At 37.1% G+C, this 21,586-nt stretch overlaps 1 protein-coding gene and 1 long non-coding RNA gene across 3 annotated transcripts in view; one reads left to right on the plus strand and one right to left on the minus strand.

Annotated features, from left to right (window-relative positions):
• lzts2a (leucine zipper, putative tumor suppressor 2a) overlaps positions 1-21,363 on the minus strand; it is a 62,121-nt gene extending 40,758 nt beyond the window's left edge. Inside the window, exon 1 of one of the 2 annotated variants that reach the window (XM_084093778.1) lies at positions 21,026-21,363. The gene's annotated coding sequence lies outside the window, so the exon portion shown is untranslated. The remainder of the gene's footprint in view (positions 1-21,025) is intronic. The other variant, XM_084093779.1, reaches the window with a different exon arrangement.
• Positions 8,819-12,037, plus strand: LOC311069749. The gene is made up of 2 exons (XR_014603558.1): positions 8,819-9,324; positions 10,329-12,037. It is a non-coding gene; the product is annotated as an uncharacterized lncRNA (long non-coding RNA).
• Positions 21,364-21,586: the final 223 nt, after the last annotated feature.

Genomic DNA, 21,586 nt, shown 5'->3' on the forward strand with positions numbered 1-21,586 from the left:
TCTCTGCCTGTCGGATAACCCTAGGATAAATTTCTCACAAATTCCATCTTGCCTCTCCATTCTTACTCTCTCCATCCAGCACTCTCAAATTCCTTCTTTCTCTTAACTCATTCTGAGAATCAAAGGGAGTGAGCAAACAGGCCCAAACCCATCAGTTACACAGATCTTTTATTGATATTTTCTGTAGCCGTTTAATAGTTTGCTGGAACTGAAATCTGGAATAAAATGTGTTGAGTCACACAGAAACAAATGGGGACAGATGAGGACAGCCTGCAGTACATATATTAGTAGGGCTGCACGATATATTGTTTTAGCATCGATATCGCCATAGTCACATCGCAGGATGTGCGATGTCAAGTATAGGGATCGTAGTTGATCAGCTCCGGTTCAGAACGCATGTGATTGGTGGACTAATTGCAAAGTTTAACCATTGAGTGAAAGTTTATCATTTGCATGTGTTTTTAAGTCCTGTCAGTTTAAACATCAAGCGCAAGAAGACTGTAACTCGCGCGCTGTTTTCTGTGCGCGCACCAGCCTCTTTAGGCCTCTTTCTCTTCTTTTGAGCTTGAACAGACACGTTTTGTTCGTTCAATTGCTGCATTTTTTTATAAAAATATATATATATTTTTTTTTTAATCAGTTTGAATGAACGATTCACTGACTAACTCGTAAATACATTACTGGATGAATCAGTGTTTTTGAACGAATCTCTTGAATGATTCAATGACAAATTGCCACCTATTGGTGTAAAGATGTAATTTATATCTTTATTTGAAGCATCAATTTACTTTCAAAAGGTGATTTATTCCATTTGGATCGCTACTGTAGACAAGACATCAGTTTAGACATCAACGCAGATTTGAATGTTCCCTATGGTCGTACTTGTTAAAGGTTAGTCATAATCGAATTGTTGTCATTTAGGAACAAGATTGCGAGGGTGTTTGAACCGAGATGGCGATCTTTTTACGATTAATCGTGCAGCTCTGGTTTCCACTGATATCACACCAGAGAGGACATTGAGAGCAGGCATTAGCATTAGTCTTGACTTCTCATCTGGAGCAGAAAATGAGAAGTATTTGTCTGGGCACAAAGTGGAAGACAGGACAGGACTGCTGAATTTAACTGGGCTCTCGGTTGTTTGGGCTTTGTACATGACTACAGTGGGTTTGTTATTCTAGCTTTGCCTTCCAAAACTGAACAATCATAGCCTTGTATAATCAACTTTCATTTCAATGAATCTTCCAAGACTTCATAACCGCCCAACTGACTCAGCTCACAGTGTTAATGGACATTTGATTGGAGTGACCACAATTTGGCAGCTTTCACAGCCAAGTGTCTTATAATTGGCCATTTTATTGGAAATGCAGTCTATCAGACCTCTCGCTTAGTGACCTTAGTGTTCGTTTGAATAACACATTCTAGATCCAAGTACCTCTAAGAGCCAAATAAGCATCACATCCTCCTACCAGAAAGCGGAACCACACAGCAGCCAAAACTGAATCAAGATTATAGAACATTACAGAGATTTTATCCCACAACTTCAAAGGAGTGGGAGATAAAAGCTTTTCAAATAACCGTAAAAGCAATATATAACGCGTAACCAAGTCTCTGTGGACAAACTCCTGAAAAATGACTTCCATTGGACCATGATGCAACACACTGTGCAGACAATGTAGAAACATGTCCAAACATTCAGATCATAAACACAAAGACACAAACCGCATGTTATTAACACTCAACAGATTTGAGGTAAACAAACCAACAAAAAAAAATTCAAACAAAAACATGCATTAGCTTTCTTTAAAATATATTAAGTTTATTAACAAAAATGTGCTGTGAATATTCAAAACAATGCATTCCTCTGAATATATTCAGAAAACAAACAAACAAACAAACAAACAAAAAAAATGTCCGGTGAATTGGCCCTTGTACTACTACGTTGAGTAGTACAAGAATTAATTGTTTGGTTACTATCTAATCTACCCAGACATTGCAGATAAATGTGGAGCTATCTTGGACTAAAGGCATTTCATTTTGTTTGCGGTGTGAAGGGGCCTTATGTGCCATGTTTTTGAGAACCTTTTTTCTTCCACATAAAAGAGGCATCTACACTTCCAGTGCACAGTGGCACAGAGGGTGACAGTACGTTTACCTACATGAAACCAGATGTTAGGAAAGGCAGACAGCAGAGGAATGCCGCTTCCAAAGGGTTCTTTCAGCGTCTGTTCCCGGCCCGGACTAGACTGTTTCCTGTGCTGAAGTGTCAGGATGAGCGCGCTCTCTCTCTCTCTCCGCTCCAGCCCCAAGGGCAGAAAACAAACAAGGCCAATGAAGTCATCTGAGTGCCCTCAGGGAGGCCTACAGTTTCCCTGACAGAGCAGGGCAGCAGGAAAACATGCATGTTTCTGTATGTGTGTTTTGAGAGAGTGAGCCACACAGGGGCCAAAGGTTAAAAAAGACTGCTCTACTAAGCATTAGAGGACTAGAGTCGGTGTGTCTCAACTACATGAATGTAGGAGCAGCACTGATGAAACTTCAGAGATACAGCTCAGCTGAACGCAATGTCCCTCAGTGCATAATCTCTGTAACAGATGGGGAGCTGTGCGAGATCAAAGCTGTGATGACATTGCTATGTTACTGCTGTCAAACTGGATTTGACATGTGTATAAACATGCAACGATGTGCAGTCATCCGAAATGGTCACGGCTTCTTGAGAAGATACAAGAATATGGATCTTGTTGTATGTATCTTTCTTATATATGAGAAGAACAGCATATTACAACAGAAATGAAGCAACACAAAAAATATCACTCTTTTGAGCAAGTCTTTGTACTTACACCTAGGTAAATCCCTTCAGAAAGCTTTAAATGTTGTGAGAAAGGGAAGACCTGGAGAAATAGATTTGCCAAAGAGCATTTATTGCTATCTAATCCCTTTGGGACACTGGATCAGGATGTGCAAGGTTGCACGATAAGGATTTGTTAACTCAGACAAGATAGATGGATTACACATGTGTGTTTAGTGTCATTTATGGAAGGATGGGATGAGTTAGTGATAAAGAGCTTTTGTTTCATGTTATCATCCACATTCATAACACAAGGAAGCTTAATGTATTAAGTGTCTGTATGTGTGTATGTGCCTCAGGCAACAACATTTGTTTGCATTTACATGTTTGTATTTTTGGAGATGTTTATTACCATATGCACTTGGGAGTTTTGTTTCAAGCCATAAAAGTGTGCAATTATACAATGTGTGAGTACTGTGAATCAGTGTTGTGTACTCGAGACTCGGACTCGGTCTCGGACTCGGTCTCGAGACCATATTTTAATGGTCTCGGTCTTGTCATGGACTCGTGTGCATTTTGACTCGGAATTGACTCGTACTCGAACATATTAGGACTCGGACTTATTCCCGAGTCCACTCGAGTCCCATTCAAAATATTTCATGATTGTTACTGTATGTTAATATTTCTTTAAATTGTTGTTTGATTGAAACGTCCAATGATTGCTGACTTTCTTGTGCCCAACTGCGCATGACTTGAGACTAACGTTCGCGCCACGCAAATGCAGCAGGAGCCTGGTCAGATGTGATGTGGAGCCTCTAGCTCAACTGGTATAAATGTTATGTGGTCTTACTGTATAGAGTGATACAACAATATTATGTGGACAAGAGCACTTACTGATTGTAATAATTGTAAGTAATAATTGTAATAAAATGACCTTTACACCACCTACTATGTGGCCTTTTTACCATTACATGATTCCATGGTATATTTGATTTACTGTTTGAGTATGGTGCCAATTTTATTGTTACCACCAAAATATTTTACATATTCTTGAAGATATCTTTAGGTCTGGTTTTTAGACCCAACCTTAGGTTATCCAACCTCTCTGGTCTCGGTCTCGGTCTCGACTCGACTCGGACTCGACTTTCTCTGGTCTCGGTCTCGACTCGGACTCGACTCTCTTTGGTCTCGGTCTCGACTCGGACTCGACCCTCTCTGGTCTCGGTCTCGACTCGGACTCGAGTGAGCTGGTCTCGACTACAACACTGCTGTGAATGTCATATCGCATTAATATCAAATCATATATATTTACTTATGTAGGATGAACTATGCAGAAAACAATATTTATATTTAATAAATATTTTCAAGTTATCAACATTATTTAACTTTTAATTAGATGTTTAAACCAAGCTTTTTTTTGTATATGGCATTTTCTCTTCAAAAAATTACCCAACAATATACAGTGCAGACACACCTATCAAAACATTTTATTATTCAGTATTTACTGTGTCTTGTTTTCCAGAAAAAATTCTTAAAACAAGACCAATCAACTTGAAAACAATCTTGTTATTGTGAACTAAAACTATTAAAACAGTTTTCATTCATTCACATAGAGCTGGAATAAATTAAAATGAAATACAACTTTAGATTAAAAACTTTTTAAAAAAAATAGAAAAGTTGCTGTGGCAACTAACTGAAATAAAATAAGTTTAATCTGAAGTACTAAAATTACAAAATAATACTAAAATAACACTGAGTAGCAAAATATATATTAGGATCATGAGTTAATAAAAAAATAAATAAAGTTTATTAAAAAAAAATGTTTTCCTGTTTTAAACATAAGACTAACAAAAGTTAATTTTATTAAATTATTAAATTGTATTTATCATTATGCCATGTTCTTAAATTATATTGTTCAGTATTACATGCTGAAAGTTCACGAATAAATTTTTGGATTCAATTTACCGTAAAACATTTTGTTATTTATTACTATTATCCTGTCAGGGTTATGTTTAGTTTGGTCTGTATTTCTGTAGGACTTTGAGTTGGTTTGTCAGTAGCTATGTTTCCATCACCCTGTTTTTATACGTATTTTGAAGTATCGCATCAAAAACGAGTGATGGAAATGCCAAATTTCGGGGGAAAAATCCCTTAATTCACAAAAAAGTTTTTACACTCGCTTGAGATGGTTTTTGAAAAAGAGTTAATGCGAATAATGGGAGATGGAAACGCATTTGCCGAATAAATTCTGACGTAGCAAACATTAAACCCACGTGACTAATCGGCTGTTTCCACTGATATTTTATTTACTGTTGTTACTAGGTTACCAATAACACCGTCATCTGCTCGAACAACTTGGTGGAAACACACATAATTTGCATTTGTTTTCTTTTTTTTGCGAACTATGAAAAGATTTGCTTCACGTTTGGATGGAAACCCAGCTTCTGTCATAGTTCACTGTTAGAGTTGTTATACTGTTAGATGTTTTGCACTGTTTCTAGATTTAGTTTCCTTTGTCTGTGTTCATTAGTTACCATGGTTTTTGATTTCACTCATGCGTCACACCTGTGTTTAATTAGTTACCTAATTTCTCACCTAGTGTTTTCTCTTGTATATAGCCCTGAGGGGGTGTTTACACGACATGACACCAACTAAAAATGGAAAATGTTTAATGTGTTTTGGCCGTTCTTTTACACAACAACAGCGTTTTGGGGGCATGAAAATAAACTTTTGAAAACTGGCTTCAAAGTGCAAGTTTTTAAGGCGAGACACTACAGGTGAATAGGGTAAATTTTTTAACTAGCAGATATCACCATGAAACTTTCCCAGTTGATTACCTACATTAAGATGAGAAAAAAATGTATTACAAGTTTTCTGTAATTTAATGTTTAAATATGCAAATTAGGCTATATCTAATTAAATATGCGCTAATTTGTATATATTTTAAAAAACGAAATCTGAGTATTGGATAAAGCCAGATTAAAAATTATTTTTTCATTGTGTTCACATATTAGATGGGAAAAAAATTACAGAGGGATTTATGGATATCTACTTTTGTTATCCTGTAAATCAGAATATACTGTCAATAGCCTTAAAAAAATATATTTTCGCCATGTTTTTTGGAATAAAATGTTATATAAATCAGGCTAGGAATAATATATTTACAAATCCCTCTGTAAATGTCTTTATAATATAACTAGGAACAAGACTGGAAAGTTTGGTGTATATCGGTGCTACTGAAGTGGAGATTTCGTACTTGGAGTATGAGAGAAAAGTCATTTTGAGAAAACGGGCTTTAAAGATTTATCATCAGCCAATGAGATTGCGCATTCAGCCCTTTTACTTTCGCGATTGGTTGCTGATAAAAAGGAAATGACCATATTTGGATCTGACAGCATTGTACAGTGAAGAGAGAGCTTTCCAGCCGTGCCTGTGATGACAGAGAGCAGACAGAGATCGCGGATCGGCGGGAGGATTTACAACGACAACTTTTGTTGAATTTACGCAAAATCTACAGACGCAAACAGACAAAGTGTAATAAAATAAAGACCTAAATGTGTATTTCAGACTTTTTTTCACCACAGTCTGATAGAAGACATGTTATTGAAGACAGATATCCAAAAATCTCAAAATTGACCAGTAAAAAACAACAATGTTTTTGCCTGCCGTGTCTCGCCTTAAATATGATACCATTATTGTCTCTGTGTAAACTACAAAAACGTGAATTGTGAAAATGGTGACGTCATGCGTATTATGTGTTTAGTTTATAGGCGTGTAGCGTTTCTTTACAAAGTGACATCGCCAACTACTGGTCTGGCAGAATAATACAGCGTTTTTAGCCGTTTTCGTGGCTCAACGTTTTGACAACGTTGTCGTCTGTACACAAAAAAACGCAAAAATTTATTGCATTGTTGTCGTGTAATCTTCTAATATTTTTTTGTTTAAAATAAAAGTGCTGTAAAATCGATCCCCTTCTCGTTTTTACCTGACCTTCCACGACATTATCCTTTAGAACAACAACAAAAAAAATCTGCATTATACATCCAAAAAAAAATGTATTGTAAAAATGCTGAATGTCTTATTGGGAGTGAGTAGTTGTAGTATTCTGTGTGTGCGTGAGCTCGAGTCCATATGGAGATCTGATGGGGTCTGACAGGACGCAATGCTTCAGTGAGACAGACCGGCCAGTCCCACAGCAGGACACGCTATAAATACCCCATCACTCCCTCTTCTCTCCTCTCTCATTTAGCTCATCAAACATAAAAAGAAGGCAGATGCATTAATAAACAGAGGATTGTGCAAATTAAGCATAAATAAACCTCAAAATCATTATTTAGAGATTCTGTTCCAGACGGCCATGCATGAGGAGAGGCTCTGGAGGGAGTTACATAACTGAATTACCAAATCCCCAAAACAGAAGAAGCAGCTTCACCATTAAGAGAGTCAGGACAGCTTCTATATCTAAAAGCTTCTAGTTTATATCTCACAAATCTGACTTTTTTTTCCTCAGAACTGCAAGTTTATATCTCGCAATTTTTACTTTTCTACTTGCAGTTACGAGTTTGTCTCGCAATTCTGACATTATAACCCTGTTTTTCACAGAATTATGATAAAAACTTGCAATTGCGTGGGGAAAAAAAGTCAGAATTGTAAGATATAAACACAATTGTGAGAACAAAAGTCAGAATTGTAAAATATAGACTCGCAATTGCGAGAAAAAAAGCCAGATTTGTAAGTTATAAACTCTCAATTACCTTCTTAATTTTTTTTTTCTCTGGCGGAAACAATCTTCCATAGCTCTGACAAATATACAACGTGATGTTTTGACTGATACATTCTTATTTACCACATAGATCATAAAGATGTCAAGAAAATGAGCTGTGCAGCTCAGTACTGTGATATTGGGATCTATATTCTTTTTGTACTTGGGTTCAGTAGGGAAATGCTGAGTCACCAAATAAACCGAAGTCCTCTCAAATCAATACTGACACACAGCTTCAGTATTCTGCACTAATCTGGCAGCAATTCACAAAGTGTCCTGTAGTGGCTGGTAAACATCAAGCACATTCTCACTGGCTGCTCTCCCAGCTGTGCTGTCCTGGTTTTGTTCATCTCTCCATGCTGCTGCCTCAATGACAAGAGATGTAATGCTCAGTTAAACCTGACTCACTTGCTTACAATTCCCCACCGAGAGGCTCAGACAGGTTAAAGATCACACATTCAGGACAGACTCCCGCTTTAGGCATAGGACCTACATGAAGAGGAGGTCATACTCATTAACCAATGTATCGCTTTGACTATAATTAGGTTCTGATAACAATTTTTCAATGAATGCTGATAATGGTTGAATGCAAAATACAATTATCATCAAAAGCAGCTATTTAAAGTGATAACTCACCCCAAAAAATTAAATTCTTCATTATTTACTGACCCTCATGTCGTTCCAAGCCTAGAAGACTTTTGTTTGTCTTTGAAACAAATGAAGATTTGTTTTTTAATGAAACCTGAGATTTCTGTCCCTCCAATGAAAGGTCATACCACTAAAATTTGACACGGTGACAAGTTCATAAAGTCATTAAAAAAGAAATCCACATGAACCGAGTGGTGTAGTCCAAGCCTTCTGAACAGACACGATTGCTTTATATGATGAACGGATATCACCTTACCTTTTGTGGGGTTTTGTTTATTAGGTGTCGCTACCAAAATGAGAAAAAAGCCTTGCATTTATCTGCCCACTGTGATCATGACATTGATCAATTGTTGTAGTGCAAGAATAAAGTGTTAGCTGACTGTTGAGAAAATTAAATGTCTCAAAATATTTATGTATGCAATCCATATGTGCCTTTATGTTAAGGTAGACTCCTATTTCTTTCTACAAGGACCAAAGGAAATCCATCCTACTCTATTAGGACACATGATAAGAGACCCACAAAAATTTTAATGGATGTGAAATAAAGCAGGATTTAGGTTGCACCCTATGGAGCTATTCTTGTGCCAATAAAAATGAACGTAGCTTTTCAAGAAACTAATGAAAATATAAATTGAAACTAAATAAATTATCTCTAAAACTGAAAAAGAATAAATCGCAGGCAAATTTTTTTACTTCGTTTTTAATACACTGCATGTTTTGCTAACTGTTTCTCATATTTCAATCGTCATCTGAACTTACAAATGCGCTTCCAGAGTTTTCATTTACGCTTCTGAAGTTTTCGTTTACGCTCCCAGAGTTTTCGTTCGCCGTTCTGACACATTTCTCTCGTGGGGGCGGGGCTAGTAGCAGTGTGTTCTCATTGGTTACTGAGCTTTTGATTGATCGCTTCGTGACCTGGAAGTGAAGACGTCAGTGTTTATGTGTGGATGTGAGCGTCTGTAATCGCAGCTTTCTATTTCATTTTAGTGATGTTAAGTTTATATCTGTATTTATTTGCTGCTACACTATATTGTTGAGATGATCTCTTATAGAAGGAATAGTACAGACGAATTTTTATTTTTTATTAGTCATCGTCGCTATATCAGGAGGATACTGGAGCCTACTCGTGGTAAGTCTGATTTTTGTTTTGTTTTTAATACTATACTAATACTATTTATAATACAGTACTGGCTTTTTTCAGGTGGAGAGGCATTTTAGAGCTCAGTGAGAGCCCATGACATTATACAGCTGAGCTGTGTTGTCTTGATTTAACTGTTAGCCCAATCATTACATGACTTGTTTATCTACATTCGGTTACAGTCTTCGATTAGATCATATTTGCTTCGATTAGATCATATTTCCCCACAGCCACCCCAAACAACATTGAGCTAGAGTACTGTACAGTAGCCTATCTGTACTGTATCAGTCAATGACTGATGCCATAGGACGAGAGCGCTGTCAATCACTGCCTGATTCAACTTTGGCAATGTAAAGCCTTTTTTACCATGCCAATAAAGCTATTTAAACCTGAATTTCTCAATTGCTGATTAATTTGCGATGCAAAGTTTTTGAAAGAGGAGAGACACGACTTGACCACAGACCACATCTCTGTTCGTAATATGTAAACACTCAATTATTTTGAAGTATCGCCCTGGTTGCAATATTTATTCTGATTACTTTTGTGTGATAAAGATGACTGATAAAGCTATTATATGTATCTAGTATGAGTAACAAATTGCTTTTTCTGTGTCCATATTTGACTAATAATAATGAAAAAAGTGCACTTCAAATGAACATTTCTTTGACAAATGTTAAATCTTTAATAGTCTTTAATAATAAATATATGTCCAAATTAAAAACTTAATACATGCAAGTAATTATGACTGAAAACATCCAGCAACTAGGGAATACACATCCATATGTTTATATATAGGGCAATACAGCCATCTACTGGTTACACAACAGTATTACAGATGATAAATGCTGCTTGACTCCGAGGTAAATATTTAGTACTGTAAAATCCCTTAAATATAAATATAATAAATATTTTAAGTCTGGAACGTGTTACTGTATGGGGAGTTCAAAGCAGTTTGTATTGTTAGATTATAATACATTTCCTCTCTCATTTTCCAGGGAGTGGAGCAACATTTCCATAAACAAAATTCTGATGCTGACACAGAGGATGGAGTGATAATACCAGAGATCCACTGTCCCTTTCAGACAATAATCTTACTCTGTTCAGACACATCACCTTTGAATGACTGGGATCTTGATCTTCAGACACCTGATTTATTTTAATATAAACTAGCAAATATTTCAATTTCCTCTAGATTAAAACAAACACAGTTCACAAGTACACAAGAGGTTTCACTTTATTCTTATTAATCTATGCTGATCTTGGATTAGCATACCAATAGCATATAAATGTTGAGGGGATAGTTCACCAAAAAATACAATTCTCTCTTATTTTGCTCACCCTCATGCTGTCCCAGATGCATTTTACTTTCTTTCTACAGATAAACACGAATTAAGATTGTAAGGAAAGTAATCCATCTCTGCGAGTCCTAAAGACGCTTTAAAAACCACACACAGTGAGCGTGACGGTAATCCATGCGACCTCAGTGGATGAGTCAATGCCTTCTGAAGTAAAACAATAGGCTAGATAAAAGAAATACTAATAATGTAAACTGTTTTAACTATTAAAAATCTTACGTACATGGGTTACAATCCACTTGTATTATGGACTCACAGAGATGGATTATTTCCTTAAATATCTTTGTCTATGTTTATGTCAAGAAGAAAGTCATATACATCTGGGATGGCATGAAGGAGAGTAAATGATGAGAGAATGCTCATGTTTTGGGTGGACTATCCTTGCACTGCTTGCAAGGGTGTAGATTTGGTTTGAACATTGGCGGGGTTGAAGTTTGGGTCTGCATATTTTTCATGTGATCATGGTATAAATATTGGGGGGGTTGTAATGCATAGATTTAAAGATTTAAATACAATCTTAAATGTATTTGTAATTGTGCATTTTGTATAGTAATGTATATCATGAGAATACTGTGCATTACATGTTATTATGCAGTTAATGTTTTGTGGATTCTGGTCTTTCCTGTCACAACATAATTGCATCCAAGACCTTCACTCTGATACTTGTGTATATATGCTTTAGTGACAATAAAGAATGTAAATTTATTTGAATTCATATTTTCAATTACATTAATTTAACTGGTTGTATAAGTCACGATTGAAACGGTTGATGATTGTTAAAATATATTTACAATTTTAAATGTTAGCAGATAGTGTTAATTAAATGAAATAACTAAATACAATTATCAATTAAAAAAAAATGGCAACAAGAACATTCTTTGTGTGACATGTAATGAAATGCCCTTTGAGGTCTGTATCTGACAGCAGGCCACGACTGTAATTTTCATTTTGTTTAAATTCCTCTTATTTAAGTGATCATTAATTTTGATGGTGTAAACGTAGGCTATATCATGCTAACGATGAGTAGTGTGATGGCCATGGCTGCCAACCTTGATTACTTGGTTAAAGTTTGACTTTCTTGACGGCTGAATATATCACACACGTTTGCTAGTATTCTCTTTAAATTGTAACAGCTGAACCTAATCAGAGCCTAACATGCAAAATAATCAGGAATAAACAAATATTCTCCGAAAACATTGGACACTACAATATTTTAAGTATTATATACAGTACTTTAATGTGCAATTACACCTGAATAGACTGAATAGATCTCTTGTGCTCCTAAAAAGCTTCTGCCAACTAAGTAGTAGCAGCAGGTAAATACAGATAAAATTAAAAAACAAACATAACTTAATATCACTAAAATGAAATAGAAAGCTGCGATTACAGACGCTCACATCCACACATAAACACTGACGTCTTCACTTCCAGGTCACGAAGCGATCAATCAAAAGCTCAGTAACCAATGAGAACACACTGCTACTAGCCCCGCCCCCACGAGAGAAATGTGTCAGAACGGCGAACGAAAACTCTGGGAGCGTAAACGAAAACTTCAGAAGCGTAAATGAAAACTCTGGAAGCGCATTTGTAAGTTCAGATGACGATTGAAATATGAGAAACAGTTAGCAAAACATGCAGTGTATTAAAAACGAAGTCAAAAAATTTGCCTGCGATTTATTCTTTTTCAGTTTTAGAGATAATTTATTTAGTTTCAATTTATATTTTCATTAGTTTCTTGAAAAGCTACGTTCATTTTTATTGGCACAAGAATAGCTCCATAGCACCCAGGCCACAAATCTTCCCGTGAGTGGTATGAACTTACACTACTGTTAAACAATTTGGGGTCAGTAGAAAGAGAGAAAAAAAGAAAGTAAAGTATCAAGGATGCAATAAATTGATGCTTTTGTTTTGAACGTTCAGTGTATTACAGTTACTTTCCACAAAAGATTAAGCAGCACAACATTTTCCAACATTGATAATAATAATAATAAATGTTTCTTGAGCAGCAAATCAGCATATTAGAACTATTTCTGAAGGATCATGTGACACTGAAGACTGGAGTGATGATGCTGAAAATTCCATCTTGCCATCACAGGAATAAATTACATTTTAAAATGTATGATAAATTACATAGAATAATTTAATGTGATATGACATTAAAAAAGTTATTTAAAGTTGTAATAATATTTCACAATATTATGTTTTTTTACTGTATTTTAATCAAATGAATGTAGCTTCGGTGCGCATAAGAGACTTTTTAAAAACTTTTTTAAAATATGAAACCCCACTATTTATCATTATTGGTCGATGAATTATATATTACTACTACTATATATGTTTCCATGTGGATTAGAGTACTAAACGTGAGACTGTTCGGCTCTAAAACAAACACACACACACACACATTACTGATTCCTCCATTAACAGAGCAGCAGCATCAGACCTGTCCCTAAAATTAAGTTAAGAAGACAGAGCACCCAAACAGCATGAGGGAAAAAAATATATATAATCAACCTTACCATGCATTTAAATCAAGAGTATTGAGTGGAAATCTGTCTGCCCCCATCACAGCTTTATATGACAGCTCGTCTCAGCCATGAATGCTGTGATTCAGAAAGTCTCCTGGAAATGTCAGGGAAGTTTTTTGGACAAGGTGGTTGTAGTGACATAAATCAGAGTTATGGAGTGGGAGGAGAGGTTTAGTGTTTGCGTTGTAGAGGAGAGGGGTAATAAAATTACTGTGGGGCTTGAACTGAACCCCAGAGCTTACAGGCGGAGCTGCGAAAACATCAGCAGCCAAACAGACCATTCCTCATCTCCTGGCTCCAATGAAGGGGTATGAAGACACAGCCAGAGGGTGGACGCCACACCACAGAGAGAGGAAAAACAACTATTTATCTTCTTTTTCCAACTGTCTGCACTTATGGTAAAATGTGAATAGCGGCAACTTTCATAGAGACAATTTATGGAACACCCCTACTTTCTTTTCATTTTGGAATGGGAAAACAAGAGAGAGAGAGAGAGAGAGAGAGAGAGAGAGAGAGAGAGAGAGAGAGAGAGAGAGAGAGAGAGAGAGAGAGAGAGAGAGAGAGAGAGAGAGAGAGAGAGAGAGAGAGAGAGAGAGAGAGAGAGAGAGAGAGAGAGAGAGAGAGAGAGAGAGAGAGAGAGAGAGAGAGAGAGAGAGAGAAATCAGCTGATGGAGGGGGCTAAAGAGGGAACAGCACCACAGGCGATCTGGCAGAGTCATTCACTAAACTCCATCCACATGGAGCTCACAGTAACTCAACTTCCCACAATTACACTAAGTGCAAAATTTCCCACATGTGCACACACACAGATCAATTCTTTATATGGCGATGCTGTAAAAGTTCATTTGATTTTATGGGTTATGAGGAACTTTACCTTTGGGAAATGGATCCTATGAACCACAAGGTCATGAATTTGCTGCTTTTTAGGACTAAAGCTTCAGAGAAGTATGGAGAGTTGTGTATAGAGTGCCACAGGGATGACATCATTTTGTAGGCTAATCCGGAAATTATCATCACCCTGGTTCCTTCGACAAAAACCCAACAGGAGTTTTACATTGGCTTTTGGATAATTGCAGAAAATAAGCTCTGTGACCAAGTTTATGATTCTTGCATGTTTTGTTCATCAAGATGTTCTTTACAATTTACACAACAATTCCAAAATTCTAACTCGTTTCTGGGTTTTGGGACTCATTATTGCAGTATTCTATTGCAAAGGTAAGAACTTAAACATTACTGGGTATGGGTATGCATACGGCCTATGCTCTTTTACAGACTGACTAATATTGTGTGCTGGCAAGAATGTCACTCTGAACTAAAAGTTACTGTGTGAAAGTGAATTGTCCAATACCGATATCTAGAGAGCAATCACAGTGCTTACACTTTTTGGAGAAACCTCATTGGACCTCACTGACTTTCAATATAAAAAAATACTGAGACATTAATGTTGATATGAAGGTGAGTAAATTCTGACCAAAATTTCATTTTTGCATTTAGCCGACCCTTATCTAAAGTGACTTACAATATAGAAACATAAGCAATTCATCAAAGAGTCAATAATATCTGTAGTATACATTGCTAAGTTTATTAGAAAGCTAGATTAGGAAATAAGTTGAAGCAAAGGAGAAGAGAAGAGGATTTGTGTGTGTGTGTGTGTGTGTGTGTGTGTGTGTGTGTATTGGTTTAAGCTTGTGGCATGGTTAATTGCTTGCAGTATACATTTAATAATGGTAAATGATACATAGACAAATAGTTCAAGAACATATTTTAATTTTATTTTAATTATTAAAAACTCTTTAACACAATATTTAGTAAAATGTTCAAAATAAAAATGGTTAATTATACCCTGAAAAAGGGCTAATGCTTCTGTTAAAATAAAGTGGGCATGACCATTATAAATGGGCAAATATTGGCATATTAATCAGGCTGGCTAATAAATCACTGCAAATTAGTTTAGTTATTAGTAGAGTAACGGTGGATATATAGCATGCATATATGGATTTATAAAGTGATGGCAATTACAGAGAATGATAAAGGCAAATGTAAATGTACAGATTCCAAAAATTATTTGTCGCTTAGAATCTCATATAAATTCACTTCAAAAAACAAACTGAAGAACGAGCAAATCAAGATTTCAAACTTTAATTGTGTGCCAATATAGGACTTCCCAGATAAGTCTTTTTACACAATGCATCACTGCAACCCAATGGAATGTCAGAAAAATGTGTGCTTAATTTAATGGGACCTCAACATTCAGATCTGCTCGCTACTCTTAAACATTGCCATCCTTCCAAATGCTTGCTCCATCGGTCAACACATTCCAAGCTGAATACTTGCCTGTTATGGATGCTTCTGGCTCAACATGTCCTGTCTGAATGAAGTGGTCATAATGGACAGCACTGAGACAGTATTGTGTCTGCTGGACCATCTCCTGACACTCTGACCTCATTTCATTACCTTCACGTAATTCACAGATGCCTCTCAACATGGGATCAGCAGAGGGGAAAACGGCCATTGAGAGAGGTCAACAACATTGCTACAGTCACTCAGGGCTTTTGCAGATTAAGTGTCTCTATATCGCAGACGCTAATAAGTCTGTCTGTCCACCATGTGAGATGGGGGTGGTTAAGGACACAAAATGAGGGCTGTTGAAGTTGCATTGCTATGCTGTGTGGACATAATCCCCTCACAAAACGGGGCAATCTAAGCCTACACGGCTCTTCGGAGATGTCTGAGACTGCCGTCATGGTTCAGCATGACTGGACTGAGCATAAGCCCTCTGGTTTATGTAGCATGCTGAGTCAAAGACAGAGACACATTATTCCAAACTATCTGCAATGTATTAACCTGAGGTTCGGATGCATGGATCAATAACACAAGTGACAAATTCCACTAAAGATTGATTTCAGGATTATCTTATAGCTGGTAAGAACCTTCAAAGAGGACATCAATATATGATTTCTTCATCTTCATCGTACTAGACAAAGTACGATACAATTTTCATTGATAAACATACTCTTAGAATAACTGTTCTGTTGAAAGTCTGTGACAGTCTGTCGATTTGACTCTCTGTGGTCAGGGATATAAACATTTTGAAGTATAATCTATAGTTTTCACGCAAGCCCTGAAGCTGTCAAAAGGTGTTTTGCATTATCCGGTGGACTTTTGCTGACAAGTAAACACAAATTTCTCGGTCCAGGTAACACGGAGAATGAGTAAACATTGTTAAGTTTTCAAATACTACCAACATTCAATACAAAGCAGGTTAAAAATCATCTACATTACAATTTAAGATCTCAGGATTGGTAAATTTTACTTAATTTTACTCAAAAATATGACAATAAATTTCAGTGTAGGAATTAAAAACATGTTCATCATAGGGATATACTGAAAAAAATGGCAACAAATGTTATTATTGTTGAATGCGAATTAAAATGTGTACCATTACGTTAATTTAGCCTCCTCCCCTCCCTGTTGGATTGGTCTTTTGAGAGGTAGGTGTTGACCACACACACAAACACACACACACACACAAGAGAGGATTAGAGGGTCAGTCTGTATAAATGGTGAGGACATACTGGTTAAACAGCTTCTTTGCCTCCAAACACAAATCTCAGCCTTTCTTCCTTGCTAAATCAAATTGCAAACTTGGCATTCCTCTACCCTATTCCGCTCTTGAACTAATGTTTACACACCTAATTACAGATCAGAGGTTAAAATGCAGGCAAGGTTAACAGTTGTAAAGCAGGAAACTCTGGCATGTCACACAGTTTGCTTGCTTGTAGTCAGTGGGAGTTGCACTGGACAAGCCAGCAGCACAGCAGAAAGAGGTGAGAGTCAGAGCGGCTTGTCTCCTATAATAACTCACATCACTATGGGACGCACTGTGCAGTGAAAACAGTCGTGAGCTGAGGACCCCTGCGTCGCATCAGCTTGGAGACTTAGATGGAGAGAAAGTGCTGCATGCTTTACATCTCTCAGGCCAAAGATCATAAATCAGGGGATGTACAAAAAGGACAGTGTTTTCATAATATTTCTCTCTCAGTGTGGGGGTGTACAGATTTGCAGAGCCCTTTGACGGGGCAGATTCCTGACTAATGGAAAGCAGGCTAAGCACAAGATGCTGCACTAGTTCAGTGAGCCCTTGGTGCACCATATATCGGTGGCAAAAATATTATTCTTTATAACATGGGATTTTTTATTTCATTTGTCCTGGTATTCACCTTATGGGTGTGGCCATTTGTAACTTGAATGTGCGAGGCTTCAGGTGTCAACCTCTTTAAGATATTTCAACTGTACATAAAATTGCAGTGCATCTCTAATTCTCTCATCATACAAATGGCCAAAGTACGCTACATCATACTGGACACATCACTGGGAATCACGTCTTGCTGCTCCACAGACCTCCACGGGTAATGAAGGGGCATCTTTGTGGGAAGAGCTAACAGACTGTCACTATCATTGTGCTAACTTCACTCTCTGAGGTCAGTAGTAGTGAAGCTTGGGTACTTTGCTTGTCCTCAACATCACAGCGGCCAGCACTACACTGACATCTTGACTGTGGATTCAGCAGAATAATGGCTCCTCACAGCTCTCATTATCACAACCCATTCAATCACTGCGTTTGATTAATTTATTCTATGTAAACGAATCTGTATATTAACAGTGTTTCTGCCTAAATTAAAATATGTCAGTGCTCTGTGATAGATTGACAATGAGGAATCTAATCAACAGCCACAGAGAGGCCTATTAACCAGAGCAATGCAGATAACACTGTTGCTATTTGTAAAGAAACTGTATCCATGTGACATATTAGTAGAAATAGAAAGACAACACCAAGAAAACAGAGCTGCACACATTGATTTACTCTCAGGAATATTAATGGTTGGCTCCACCCCCAGCATGATACAGATCAACTGCTTCCATAATCCATACACACACACACAGAGACCCATAAATAGACACATACACTTATGCATATCTCAGCAAATGAGCCTGCAAGCGGGCAGCCTTGAGAACACTTGATCTACTCTCAAGACTCCAATCACGTAAAAATACAATTCTTCATTTAAAACATAGACAGCAAAGTCTTGGTGAATTTAATAAATGGCTATGTAAGAGCAACTAAATCAAAGATTTATGGTATTCTCTGAGCCAGCACTGAATTTTTCCCACATTGAACATATCAGAGATAACCTCATAAATTTGGTGCTGCTAGCATGTTGGAGAATCGATGTGCACTTCCAATCAAGACAAACACGGCAGGCAAGGTTATAGAGCGACGCCTGCCAAAAGCCATCCAACGTCCTATGAAATTACAAACTCTATCTCCATTGATACAGTATGATGCCAAATTCATTAAAACAGGTGCTTTGTTCATTTTATATCTCTATATTTGTCAAATTAAACACCATACTGGGAGTTAAAATGAAAACTGATTCAGTGAGGCTGTCAAACGCAGTTGGTTCAAAGTTATATGATCTACATGTAATATCATTTGATCTAGTGATCAGTGATTCCCACACACTGTCAGCAACAGCTGGGCATTCATGCTGTAAGCCTTCCAGCACATTGACTTGCCTCTCTTCACACTATAAACACTCTGACAGCTCCTGTGAGTGATTCCACTCCGCTTTACTCATAAAAGCAGTCTGTTGATATTAAACTGCCTGCACTTGTGAAATTATAAAACTTCGTGCAATACAACTACAGAAATGTACAGCATGCAAAAATGTTTTCTCTTGGGAAGAAAACTATTTTGGCAGAGAGATTTTGGAAATTTCAAATACTGACAATTTATACTTTACATTTCATCTTTCTCTGTGGAAAGGGTTTGTATTATTCAAAAATAACTTTTAAATTGACTCCTGTAGCTAACTTGAAGGCCTAAAATTAAATACAGCTGCCAGGATAGTTTGTCAAATTATGTGAACTATTTAGGATGGAACTGGGTGGGTGAAATGGTTATGAAATATAACTTATTCACCCACCCACTTCTATCCTAAATATTTCCAGTGGGATGCCAGAAAGCAGCTGGGTACGGTACGGATCATGTGAAGCGCCAGGATTCAGAGCTTCAGTATGTAGGCATTGCCAGTGGAGCAGTTAAGACCCTCCAAATCACAAAGATAAGCAGTGCATGAATGCAGCATATCCTGTTTCACATAAACTTTATGTTAAAGCCCTCAAAAATAAAGATAAACTGGCTAAATATGTTTCACAATAAGACTGAAAGTCCAGAGAGAGCCTTTGTTGACAGTGTGAAGAATGTCTTTATTACAGCAGAATCATATCTAGTCTAATATTTGATGGGTGTTGGTGGCACAGGTAGGTTCCTAGAGTCTTACATTAAGGGACTTTGTGTTTTCAGTTAATACAATCTCAGAGAATGTCTGTATTATATGTTGAGAAGAAACAGAACTCGTTTGCTGAGTGTGTTGAGCATGACAGGTAAGTTGGTCAGAGATAAGACTGATACTTTTAAAGAACTGGAGGAAAAATATGACTGATGTTCTTGTAGTGTGTTTAGGCACTTCAGTGTTTTGGATCGTTACATTAAATTTATTGGGTATTTTATGTCTTTGTCTTCAGTTTTAAGTTGTTCCAATGATTTGCAAAAAAGAATGTTTTGCTGATTTACAATTTGACTAAGAATAAAAACATTGCTTTACAATTAACACAACATGTACCATAACTCTTGTCATACAGCACAGCACATAAAACAAAGGCTGTTTTAAACAACAACAGCTGGCTGTGAGAAGCTGCTACTAACTAACATACTGAAGTAATAGTAAGTGGGTGAATGTCACAACACTTTCTAGAATATCACTGAAAATCAAAAAAATCAAATTGAGAATAATTGGAAAATATTACAAAGATCCTTAACACCGGCAAAACCTTTGAAAGCAAAATGTTATGTGAAAAACACACACTGAATTCATTCTCATATAACATTAAGGGTAATTAACAAGGTAGAATTATCATACAGTACACTATAGTCAAAGGTGAGATCTGAACCTAACTACAGGGATTGTGTTAAACACAAAACTCAGAGCTATTCAGACTATTCAGACAATGTGTCTCCAGGAGGGACGCTCCATATGCTGTAATTAAAAAACACACTGGGATGCCATAATTACTTTTGCAGGGATAAACTGGTGTCTGTCTGAATTTAACATAATTATGACCTTTATAAAGCATTCAGTCACTTCACTCTCACAGCCAAACAAACAGCAAAAACAACATGCATAAGCACAAATGAAGATGAACTGTGATGAACTTTATATTCTATTCTAGAAATCAGTAAGAGGGCAAATCTACAAATGCTGCACTTTGCAGAAAACTGAAAAGGTCAATAATGAAGTTTAACTTTTAATCTTACTTAATTTTTAGTGAGATGCTATAGCATCAGTTGTTACTATTAAAAAAATATTAAAAACTGGGTATCTCATAAATAGGTATAGGCTATGTTTTTAAATCTGCAATAAGAACAAGCAACAAAAATAGTAGTTTAAATTAATAGGTGATATCTAAACAACAGTTTCCCATAGAATTTCAATGCCATTTTTTACAGAAACGTTAGCCTAGCCTACTAATGAATAGGCTAAGTACTAATATCAAGTGAATTGTTAAGTAAAAAAAAAAAAACACGGTCGTCAGTAGTAACTAAAAGTACTAGCCTACAGTGAGATACAAATATAGTAGCCTATGGTTAGTTATAAGCAATGCATGTTAAAACAAAACTTACAAAATAGACAAAGCATATGTAACGCTGTGAGCTCAAACTTTTTAAAGCAGATTTAAGTCACTCACCGTTGACTACGTGAAGAGTGCTTGAGCAATACCGTCCATAAAGAAGCTTCTGAAGAAACAGCGTCCTGCTATTTTCAATGCCTCCAAAGGCTGGTGAAGTTCACGCAGATCTGAGCCGCCGTTTCTCTTCTCTAAAGTAGGACAAACTCCCGTAGCTGAATTAATACACGGAGCCACTGCATATCTCAGCGTCCATCCTGCTGGAAGTGACTGCTGCAAACTGCCTTGAATCCCGCTGCTCCCTTTCCCTGTCCCTGCCCCCCTCGCTCCGAGTCCGCACTGGCCCGCCGCTGGCAGAAGCGCGAGAGTGCCTCACATTCGGTCCCGACCGCTGATCTGGAGCGACAAGCTGTAAGGCTATGGGAGAGTGGCCACGTGCGGGGGGCTCGCGACGGACGACACGTTCAAGTTCACGAAGCAACTTGAGCTGTCTTGTAATTTATGGTGAATGTCAAACCAACCGTAAACAGGCACTGCTGAGTGCTGAATTGATACATTTAATACTGACGCTAAAATGTGTCGAGTCGACTACAATCATTTCGTAGGCTATATAAAAAATGT

The sequence above is a fragment of the Abramis brama genome (genome assembly GCF_963993115.1).
Source record: "Abramis brama genome assembly, chromosome: 19".
NCBI lineage: Eukaryota > Metazoa > Chordata > Actinopteri > Cypriniformes > Leuciscidae > Abramis > Abramis brama.